This window comes from Ictalurus furcatus, chromosome 11, assembly GCF_023375685.1.
Source record: "Ictalurus furcatus strain D&B chromosome 11, Billie_1.0, whole genome shotgun sequence".
Classification (NCBI taxonomy): Eukaryota; Metazoa; Chordata; class Actinopteri; order Siluriformes; family Ictaluridae; genus Ictalurus; species Ictalurus furcatus.
This window is the reverse complement of record NC_071265.1, coordinates 9,318,811-9,330,947: the sequence shown is the minus strand read 5'-3', so window position 1 is coordinate 9,330,947 and position 12,137 is coordinate 9,318,811. Positions and strand designations below refer to the sequence as shown.

The following is a 12,137-nucleotide window of genomic DNA, read 5'->3' as shown; positions in this document are numbered from 1 at the left end:
GAATATTCCTCAAATGACATTCTTCCAAAAAAAAGTAAGTAAGGCTTGCTAAAAATATGTTCTAACGAAACAGACAGTTACTTCAGAACATGAACATGTCTTCGATTTTTAAAACATATTTTAGAATTATTGATCTCTAACTGTGGACTAATTTTTTGCTGTTATTGTCTGCCTGAGGAGTAAATTACAAAATGAAGCAAGTGGGATCAAAATAAACGACTCTGACACTCATTAAAATGTGTGTTGTGCCCTGTTACTCTATATTAATCAGACCCTGGCTCCATATAGCACTAAAAGCAAAATACATTTTTAAATGACAGATGTACCTCTTCTCTCAGACAAATTTTTTTGCCCCACCACTTTTGAAGTAGTTGTGCCACCCCTGAATTATAGTCAACTAGACAGTGAACAAAATTGCCTATTTTGGTTTCTTTTGATATAAAATGAACACCATTCAAAATAGATAAAGAAAGGTACTTTCATGCATCAAAATATGACTTTTGATGATAAATTTGTTCATAGCTGTGATTAGGTTGTTCTTTTGCAGACAGGCAGAGGACACTACTGAGCATGTGCAGAGTGAGTTTCACCACTGTAACTTGTTCTGATTGTTAGTGTTGCTACTGACCCCTATTTAATCACATTTGCAAATATATATACACACACAAATTCTTTCCAGAAACCATCAACTGAAAAGCTTCTTTGTGTGTTTATGAAAGGTTTTTTTGCTAGTTGGTTTGCTATTACTAGATGAATGGACCTGTGTCTAAGAACTTAACCAGTTATACACGTAACAACGACTACCTTCATAATTATTTTGCCGAAGTAGAAAGGAAACCAGGAAGAATATCCAGTAAGGCAGATGTTAGTAAAAGCTACATTTACTGTCTATTAATTGTCTCTCACACTGTAACATAATGAATATGACGGCATACAGATACAACAACTTATTGTAGGTTTAAGAACCAACATGCTGTATACACAACTACAGATCTCATTCATCATCATCATGTGAGGGACTTTTCTAATTAAATGTAATAGGATCATTAATTAATTATTATATAAAATAATACTTCCTCTCTGATTAATTATATTCCATTTGTTCTGGTTTTATCTGATATTAAATCTCGTTTGCACACGCCTGGCCTGATCGGGGATATTAAATTTAGGTAATTACCTGAGTAATCTGATCTAAACCGTGTAATTTTCCTCTAAGCAAATGAAAATAAAGTAATGTCATCTTAAAAATACCTACCTAAATGTTAATTGCAGTTTGTCATTTGTGTTGACGAGCTTCAATTCACTTTGCGTGCTTAAGAATATGTATGAGGGGAAAGAAACTATTTTCGGTATTAATGCTTCAGAAATAAATAAACAATTGCTCAGGTTACTGTCTGTGTGGTGTTACGGTGTTTTCCTCATGGGTTTCCTCCGGGTTCTCCGGTTTCCTCCCACCTCCCAAAGACATGCCAATGGGTGGAATGGTGACTGTAAGTTGGTGTGAATGATGTTGTTGAAGTTCATGGTGCTCTGCGATGGAAACGTGGCCTGAGGTCCTGAGACAGGCTCCACATCCAACTGTAAGCCTGACCAGGATAAAGCAGTTACTGAAGATGAATGAATGAATGAATGAATGAATGAAAAATCGTACACTAAAGGACAAGTTTGACCTTTTTGTAGATTTTGTGACTTTATCATTTTTTTTGTTAAATGTTAAACGAGTTACTCTATGGATACGTGAACAAAAAAACTGTTGTTGTTTTTTTACACAGTGATTCAGAATGAAACTCATGCCTCTCTATGAAACTTTCTCTTTTTCCTTTTCTTCTACTACATAGTTGCCTCCAGAGATGGTGAGTACACAGCACTTTGTGAGTCAGATTGCATTTGTTAGAAAAGAGTTGGCGATGAATTTGGGGGGGGGGGATCTCTAAAACCTGTGTACTTACACATTATAAAGAAGTCGCACTTTAAAATACTGTAAATCTGCATGCCCTGTGTAGTTAATATGTACATTTCAGAGTGGTGTTAATCCACTGATTATGTTCGATTAGCATATTACGACGCAACTATAGTGGCACACTGGGTAGTGTATTAACTTGTAATGTCACGTTGACACATGTGTATCACATCTGCAGTTGTTACTTTACATGTAACTGCACAGTTTAGAGGCACTTCACAGAGGCACTTCATATAAGGTGAGACTGAAGAATCGTACACTATGCTCTCAGTAATACTGTATACAAACACATTTTCATGGACGGGTAAGTCTGAAATTTGCCTCTTTTGTTGATCAATGAGGCATACATTGATCTACATTTATTTGCCCTGCCCAGAGGGCCTTGAGTCATCTCCCTAATGTTGCTGAAGAAATCTCTGTGCAATCCAACAGCCCCCTCCAGACACACACGAACACATAAACACCAGGCATACTGCGTCATTCCGTTTTATTGCATTGTTACAGCAGTGAGGAACCGTTAAGGTAATGACAAAAGAGACTCTTGGCAAAGACAAAAAAGCAAACAGGCTTGACTCACAAACAGCCCTTCTGTCACCAACAGCTCTGCACCAGAGGCCGTGATAATCAGGATTTGGAAACCTTTAGATATTTCAAATTTGACTCACAAGCGATAAATACATGGCAAATGCTTATCGAGCTTATCAAATGCTTACATACGTATCAAGCGATAAATACATGCCAAGTACATGCATACACACACACACACACACACACACACACAGTGAAATGGAACTGTACAGTAATTAGAGGAATTCGATAAAACACTGCTTGTGTGACTGTGATAAATGTTGGCTCTGAGCTCTTCACTGCTCTTTTTATCTTCAAAAGAAACAGAAAATCAATGACAGAAAGCAGAATTATATCAAGACCCTAAATGAATTCATTCAGCTAAGAAAAAAAAAGTGTGGGTGTTAATAAAACAGTGAAGCATGTCCAAAAAACAGGAAGAGAAGACGTAAAGAGGATGAAATATTTAAATCCCATCTTCAGATCAAAACTCTCCCTCTGGTTTACTGTAGTGCATCAGCATAAATCCAAAATAATTAAAGTCTTGAGCATATTTGCATGAAGTGGGATTGCAGGCTTAAAAGTTCCCTGAGCTCTTGACAGCTTTTTGTGAATGATTCATTAGTGATCTTTGACGCATTCAGTTGACGGGGATAAGAAGCAGCTGTACAGGTGATAATTCTCATCAAGAGCTTGGCTATGACCGGTATACATCATCACGCTGCGGGACTAGATGGAGGCTTATAACCTTCCCTGTGTGCTATCGAAAGGGATGAGACTAATCAAGAACCTGACAGCATAGATGTTTACGTATAAATCTTCTAGGGTGGCAGGGTGGCACAGCAGGTAGTGTCCAGTGTCCCTGCTTCGATCCTGAGCTCAGGTTGCTGTCTGTATGGGATTTTTTTTTTTCTTTTACATGTTCACCGTATGTCCATTTGGGTTTCCGCTGGGTTCTCTGGTTTCCTCCCACCTTCCAAAAAGATTTGCATGTTAGATTGGCTACACTAAATCTGAATAGACTCTGGATCCACTGCAACCCTCACCTGGCTAAAGTGCTTACTGAAAATTAAATAATGAATGAATAAAACTCAGTGGAAAATAAGACTGGCAACATTGCACTATGCATTTGCCTGTAGATAGACTAATGACTCTAAATTGCCCCTAGGTGTGAATGAGTGTGTGAATGTGTGTGCATGGTGGCCTGTGATGAACAGGTGTCCAATCCAGGGTGTATTCCTGTCCTGTGCCCAGTGTTCCCTGGATAGGCTCTAGATCTGCTCTGACCTTGACCAGGACAAAGTGGTTGCTTTATAATTAATAAATGAATGAATGAATGAATGAATGAATGAATCATATATTCTCCCAGGCACTAACTAAAATAGATGTTTAACCATTTCACATATACAGTGAAGGCCTCCTGACTTGAACACCATTGAACATTAATGGAGGACTTTGAAATTGGAAGTCCATCAGAGGGACCTTTATAGCCTTGGGGAATTGAAAATGCAGTACAATTCAGCAAAAAGCTAATTACCTCTTACTGTAGATATGAGCATGTAGAAGAGTGTTAGATACTGTAGAGTTAGATACTGTAGTGTTATGCTGCCCTGTGACACAGGATAAGTGGAAGTTTGAAAACTTGTCATTTGGCTGGCTTCAGCTGTTTCTGAGATTGTTCAACCTTAATCATCCCTGGTTAGTAGTTAGTAGTAGTCATATGATAGGGAAGAGCAGGATGGTGGATGGGAATTGGCAGGAGGTGACCAAATTGGGGAGAAAAATGAGGTGGAAAAAAAAATTGAGAAGCAGAAATGTCCTAAAGACAATTTTATCCCACCATAAGAATACAGGTATAAGGTTAAATCTATTAAACCGATGCTTAAATGGAGGGATTAGATTAGTTTCTGCAGTGTTGTCCAGAAAATGTTGCATTTAACCCCATATTAGCCTTTACATATAGCAATAACTATAGATCAAAGTTAGCCCAGCCTTTCTTCTGGAGTGTTTGTTCAAGCTCTAATTTAAACATGGCCACTTGTGCTGAAGTCTTTGATTATCTAAATCAGGTATATTTAACTGGAGAGTAAACCTAGACAAGAGAACGCATGGTCATCTAACCATGAGGAAAATACATTAAAATCAACATTGTGTATTTTACCTCTGGTGTTTCAGCTCTGTTTCAGAGATTCAGAAGCTGTTGCTTTTTCCCTTTAACCTGCCATACCTGCAGCTTCCATGTTACTAGTCCCAAGTTCAAATTCTGCATATTTACAGAATCAGTGTCCCTATTTTCTGTCAATATTAACCAGTGCATCTGAGTATTTTGTGTACGTTTTATGCTTGTGCTATGCAAAGTCTTCTGGGTCTCCTGTATATGACAGCAGTCTCACACTGTAGTGACAACTGGCTTAAAAGAACATTGCCTGATTGCACTAATGCAAATTGGCCAGTCTTCCTGGAACTGCTTAACTGCTCAATTCAGTGAACGTTTGATGTTTCACATCAACATTATGTTACTCCATCATATCAATTTGTATCAAACTAAGATACAAAGTCTATTGTCATGCTGTTCTAATGTAAACCAGCCCTGCAAATGGCATAACATAACCTTATATAAACAAAGAACTATGTCACATGACTCAAGTGTTATTACACCCCGACATTACATTGGCGTCTTTACCATATGTGAACTGATCCCTTTTGGAATAAAGCTTTCTATATGTTTAAGCATAAGTTTATATATGCTCAGAAATGAGGGTACTAAACCAATATCTTTTATTTGTCCATGGGTTGATACCCTCAAATGGATACCTTTGAAGAGAAGTTACAAGGTAGACTGTATCTTTTACCTAGAAAGGTGCATATTGGGTTGTTTTAAAGCTTTACACTGTTTATGTACATAACTTAAGCCGTTAAAAAAATACTATAACACTTTTTCAACATTTCCAGGAGAAATATACATATTAAATAAATAAAAAAGATAGAAGTACTGCCCCAGAAACAAGGAAAGGTACCATTGACAATATAGAACAGTTAGCTTTGACTATGTAATTTAAAAGCATTCTCACCGTGCTGTTATATCTGATAACGGTTTGTTCACCAGATACAAATGTTTGTATCATTTCACTGGCCATGGGTTGCTAAGTCACAGCAATGGTTGTGTAATGGTTGTCTTACAAGGTGTTTCAAATCATTAGCCACCAAAAAAAAACTTTTTAAAAACTTTTTTGTCTTAGCCATTTACCAGATTCAGAAGCTACACTATTATTACAGTGGGTGAAATAAGTATTGAACGTGTCAACATTTTTTTCAGTAAATATATTTCCCATCAGGCTATTCACATGAAATTTTCACCAGACATCGGTATTAACTCAAGAAATCCCGAAATATAAAGAATTCACAACATTAAAGTCCATATACTTTACAAATAAAGTTATATGTAATAAAGTGGAATGACACAGGAAAAAAGTATTGAACACGCTAAGAAAAAGCAGTTCTCTAAGGCAAGGAACCAGCTGAAATCCATAAGTAATTATACCCCCTATCTGTGCAAAGTAATATCAGCTGGGTTAGCAAATTGATGGTCTATAAAAAGGCTTTTCGTTACCAAGGTGTCACATAAGAAACATGTCATGATGGGTAAAAAAGAGCTCTCCCAAGACCTTCGCAACCTTATTGTTGCAAAACGGTGGAATCGGATACGGACATATTTCAAAACTTCTTAATCCTCCAGTAAGCACCGTTGGGGCAAATATCCACAAGTGGAACAACATCACTCCATCATCAACCGGCCACATACAGGAGCTCCTCTCAAGATTTCTGACCAGGGAGTCAGAAGAATAGTCAGAAGAGTAGCCCAAGAACCAAGGACCACTCAGAAAGAGCTCCAGAAACACATGGAGGCAGCAGGTGCCATCGATAGAGAGAAAACAATAGGCAATGCACTCCACTGCTCACACTCACCCCGCGAGACTCCACTACTAAAGAAAAGGCATGTCGAAGCTCATTTAAAGTTTTCTACAACTCATTTGCACAAGACTATGAAATATTGGGAGAGTGTAGTCTGGTCAGACGAGAGCAAAACTGAACTTTTTGACTTTAATACTACACACCATGTTTGGAGAAGAAATGGCACTGCACATCACCCTAAAAACACTATACCAACAGTGAAGTTTGGAGGTCGAAGCATCATGGTGTGGGGCTGTTTTTCATCACATGGTACTGTCAGATTTCATCTAATTGAAGGAACGATGAATGGAGCCCTTTACCTGAATATTTTTGAGAAGAATCTGCTGCTATCCACCAGGATGATGAAGATGAGACGTGGGTGGACCTTCCAGCAGGACAACGATCCAAAGCATACAGCAAAGGAAACTGGTTTCAGAGAAAAAACAAATCAAGGTGTTAAAATGCCCCAGTCAATCACCTGACTTCCAAGTGAACAAGATTTAAAGACAATATGTTTAGAAGAATGGACCAAAATCACACCTGAATACTGCGGCTCATTAATTTCTTCATACAGGAAGCGTCTTGAAGCTGTCATTACAAACAAAGGCTTCTCCACTAAGTATTAAATACATTTCAGTTAGCGTGTTCAATACTTTTTTCCTGTGTCATTCCACTTTATTACACATAACTTCATTTATGGACTTCAGCGTTGTGAATTCTTTATATTTCCGGATTTCTTGAGTTAATACTGATGTCTGGTGAAAATATCATGTGAATAGCCTCATAGGAAACATATTTACTGAAAGAAATGTTGACGTGTCCAATACATATTTCTCCCCACTGTATAGTATAATAAAACAGTTGTTGCCACAGATGCTTGAACAACAATAATGTTTAATTTCTAAGTATAGTAATGTAGTGCTAAAATATTATAATCTCATTTGGCCATCACATTGTCCTACCAATAATGATGTCTTTATTAGCTTTTATGTTGAAGATCCGGTTAACTTTTAGACTTGATGCTATTTTCACTGTATATTCATACCATTTGTGTTGTTTGTACAGCACTGATCACGACAATGCAATGACATTAGCTTATGTAACAACATCAGGATCTACAAATTAACCTCAGCACACTGAAACCATGTACTTGTTTGCCAGCATGTACAGATAAATTGCCTGATCTGCTTTTGACAGCCTTGTAATAAAAGCAAATTATGAACATCCTGTCCAAGCCATTTAGAAGTGCTAGAATGTTAGCCGAGAAGGAACATTTGCAGTGTCGTCTGCCTCGGCACTCTGTCTCATTACTGGATTGCAAAATACACGCACTCTGAGAAATCACAGGAGAACACAAACATGGGGGGAAAAACAAGTGTTTTGTGTCAGACCTTAAAAAACATGGGTTTAAGTTCAGCCTAATGAGAATAGAAAGAATAGAAATTATTTTTTTTTCCGGAAAATTGGGAAATATGGTGGGGAAATGGGTTTGAAGATTATCAAGTCCTTGTCTCCTCTGGGGACATCTGTCATTGCTGACACACATCAAATTCAAATTGAGAGTCAATCTAGGCAGGGCCAAATTAATTAGGCTTGACATTACATTTGTTGTTTTTTGTGCATTTTCATTCTTACTTTAAAAGTGCCTGTAAACTCCCATTGGCTGACTGAGAGGTAATTCATTTTTAAACATATGTGTCGTACTAGATCTTACGTTAGATTAGAATTGTAATCTGGCACAACCTATTCCAATAGTAACCTTGTGATTTTTAAATCAGTGGCACATATGTAAGTGGTGAGCACCGTATTATTTTGTTGCATTCTCTTATTTCTGGTGTATAATTAGTTAGTGAATTTATGATGCATTTTTATTTTTATTCATTTATTTCAACATCTTCTATTTCTATACTCTATTTATGATAAAACCAACTTTGGAGGATAAAATAAATTTTACATTAAATCTATACACTCACTGGTCACTTTAATAGGAACACCGGTACCCCTGCCCATTCCTGCAATTATCACACCAGCCAGAGGTGGGTAGAGTAGCCACAAATTGTACTCAAGTACAATTTAAAATTACTTATAAAAAATAATTACTCAAGTAACAGTAAAAGTAATAATGTTAATAATGACTTGAGTAAGAGTAATAAAGTATCCAATGAGAAGACTACTCATGTAGCAAGTTACTAGTTACTTCAGATCTGATTAAAATGAAGGGAAAATCCTGAATCTCAGACTACATGGAGAACTGTAAGTCACACCGCTCCTTGAAAGTCTATCTGTTCTGTTTATATAATATAAAACCTGGGTTCAAGATGAAGCAGCATATCCCAGTCCTGTGATGGGTACAATAACATAGAACCTGTCATTTTCAACACAAAATCTCTCTCTCTCTCTCTCTCTCTCTCTCTCTCTCTCTCTCACACACACACACACACACACACACACACACACACACAAAACAAAAAATTTTAACAACACAGTCTTGTCAGCATTTGCGTTTAAACAGGACAACAGAGAACAAAAGAACAGACTATTGAACAAAACAAAAGGGACCCCCTGGCTATACTTTACAGACCAAAGAAGAACCAATTGAGAACCACAGTTTTAATCTGAATACATATACTCTTACTCTTAGATGCATGAATTAAGTTTCCTCTTCCTTCATTAGTCAATAATGCCCATGTATGAAATAGAAGTGGTAACTTAAATAAATGCATTTCTCTGCTAAAGAAAACTGTTTAGACCAGACTATAATCCATGCTGGTCCAAAATTGATTATGGCTTAGCTACTCAGTAAGCATGTGCATGATGTGTTGACTACCAAAACCTTGCTGATAATATTGGTCTTGTTGCCGTCTTCCTTGCAATACAACAAAGACAAGGTGTCTCACTCAGTATTTATTTCAGACGAAACCCGCACTTCCCAAAAATACATCATTCCCAACACTCACTCTTACTCTAAAAGCTGCTGCTGTAATCATCAAGAAATTACTGCTCATACTGAACATCCTTTCAACATACTCAGCACTGTTTGACTTTATAGTATACACTTATGGAAAAGTAAAGATCTATAATCCCACTACTCTTTGCCACCCAGAAGAGAATGGTTCTACTTTTGAACCTGGTTCCTCTCAGGGACTTTTTCCTTGTCCCTCTGGCTTGTTCTTTAGGGATCTAAATATAAATCTGCATCCAGATATCTGTGAAGCTGCTTTGGGACAATGTCTATTGTTTAGGCTTTAAACACATCAATTCATTACATTATTCACACATTGCTTTTTCTTTTAGTTTCACTGCATGACAGTAATTCTACTATAATGAACTTTCAAATGCACAGTATAACTCAATAATAAGCCAGTGGGAGCATTTAATTGGCATTCCTATGTATGTGTATTTTTGGCAAATTTAGTTTGAATGCAGCATTTTATTCCCCAAAAAAGCACCTAATACTGACAAAATACTAAGTAGACACGTATTTATTTTATCAGTATGCACCCACAGTGGTAAATGAAGGCACCAGAATGGCAATAGTTCATACTCTGCTGTCTTGAGTAACCCATTGTTAACCCAAGTTGTATTAATTCAATTACACAGTCACTTTTGCATACATGTATTTAGCATCACATTACCCAGAGATGCTTATTAAAATACATATGAAATGCTTTCTCACTTTCCTTTTGAGCAATTCTAATGTAATCTCTGGATTTGATATGATGTTTGATGATATGTGTGGTGTTTTTTTTCCATTGCTACTCCTACACATCGTGAGAGAAAGAATTGTATGACAGTCTTCATACTCATCACTTAACACTTTTAAACTCTGACATTTCTTCGATGTAGGCAGGTGGAAAAAAAACTAGAGGGGTTAAAGTGTTATTGCTGTTTGTTCTAATAATGGGAAAGACTCACCTTCTTCAGGTTATTCGTGTTCGGAAGTGTGAAGAGTGGCTGAACAGCAGCATGTTCAACGTTGTGAGAAGTTCAGGCAATTTGTTCAGATCCTGTGATTATGTAGACCCGGACTCCGTGTTTCCCTCTGGTCTCCAGGCAGAGAGAGAGCAAAGGCCAGAAATACACACCAATCGTTAATCAACTTTTGTGTGTGTGTGTGTGTGTGTGTGTGTCTGTGTGTGTGTGTTTAAAAAAAGAGATAGAGGGTATCTGCTTTTGGCAATAAGTCATAGTTCTCATAGTTCTTGACATGGTAACAGTACCAGATATTGAATTCCAGTTGTTACAGTGTGTGTGTGTGTGTGTGTGCCTGTGTGCGTGTGAGTGTGAGTGTGTATCTACATGTGGATGGCCAAAAGCCAATGTTTTTGCCAATGCGCTACCACATATTGAATTCCAGTAATTAAAAGGGTGTGTGTGTGTGTAGTTGTGTGCCTCCCTAATTGCATGTAGGAAATATTTTTACAAATACAGTCATTCAGTCGCTGATCTAATTTCCTGAAAACAACAATAATCTTTGTGGGCAACTTCCTTACGAAATTCCACAGACTTTGCTGGTTAGCATTGAGTGTTGGTGCAGGTGTGTTGATGGGACTGTTTTAATGTCACGTTTAATATTCCAAAATATTCCAAGTAACAAGCTATTTTAGCCCAGATCTTGGTTGCATCTTCCAGGACATTACAGTATTTAAATCTTGGTCATAAATATTTTTATTTAGTTGTTGTTGTTTTTCTCCCTTTCTTTAGAGTGGCTTTAATAGTCCATAAAAATGTTACATGATATTGCTTGCAAAGTTTTTGTTATCCTCTGAAGCGGGGTGGTGGTCTATGGTTCAGACAAGCCTGAAATGCCACACCTCTTCAAGCATCTCTAATATTGTTAAACATCATGGGAAGAAACTCGAAGCTGTTATTCTCTCCAGAAGTCGCTTCACTGCTTATTCATTGTGTGGGGTGCAAATAATTTTGAAACAGTGTTTTGGCAAAAAAATAAATCGATAAATACAATAACATACTTTTGTAAACCTAAGCCAGTACATAAAGTGGTTGTAGGAACCTTCATTCCAAATTTACCTGCAGAAGATAAAGAACAAGTGTCCAAACAGGACAGAATTCAAACTTATTGCAACATAACCCGCAACACCTAATTTAAGACCTTCCCTCTAGATACTAATCTATAAATTCACTGTACAGAATTCACCGATCTAAGTCAGAACATTTTTAGAAACCTTCAAACACTGTTGCTAACACCTGTTCAGATCGGATTACATATCAGCATTTACAAGGCCTGTAAACTTCTATCAATATATTTATATATTATACATTCCTCTAGAATTGTTTCTCACAGTGGCAGCTGCATTTTAACAGTAAGTGCGGGTTTAAAGAGACCTATCTTTAGCCTGCCTGGATGGCATTAACAGGTGGCTTTTTCCACAAAGAAGCTCCATGAGATGTGCAGGATTAGTATTTGTAGGTTGGTATACAGTAGAATCTGCAGCTAGGCCTCATCAGACCATTTCGAATGAACACTGGGTCAGAAAAAAAATCAGTTTGCTGTGAAAACCACCGTAAAAAGAGCAGATATACGACATCAGTATGTTACAACGCAACTTTTACATGTTCTTTTTGTGTCTTTGTGGGTTTCTTCTTGTTTTTCTGGCTTGTTCCCATCTCCTGTGCACATAATCATGAATGAGTGTGT

The 12,137-nt window shown here is 37.3% G+C and overlaps 1 protein-coding gene across 2 annotated transcripts in view; it reads right to left on the bottom strand.

Moving 5' to 3' along the window:
- The window catches only part of lepr (leptin receptor), a 57,836-nt gene extending 47,102 nt beyond the window's left edge, over window positions 1–10,734 (bottom strand). The window contains exon 1 of one of the 2 annotated variants that reach the window (XM_053636126.1): window positions 10,394–10,734. The gene's annotated coding sequence lies outside the window, so the exon portion shown is untranslated. Of the gene's footprint in view, window positions 1–6,798; window positions 6,820–10,393 lie in introns of those variants that run through there. The other variant, XM_053636127.1, reaches the window with a different exon arrangement.
- Window positions 10,735–12,137: the final 1,403 nt, after the last annotated feature.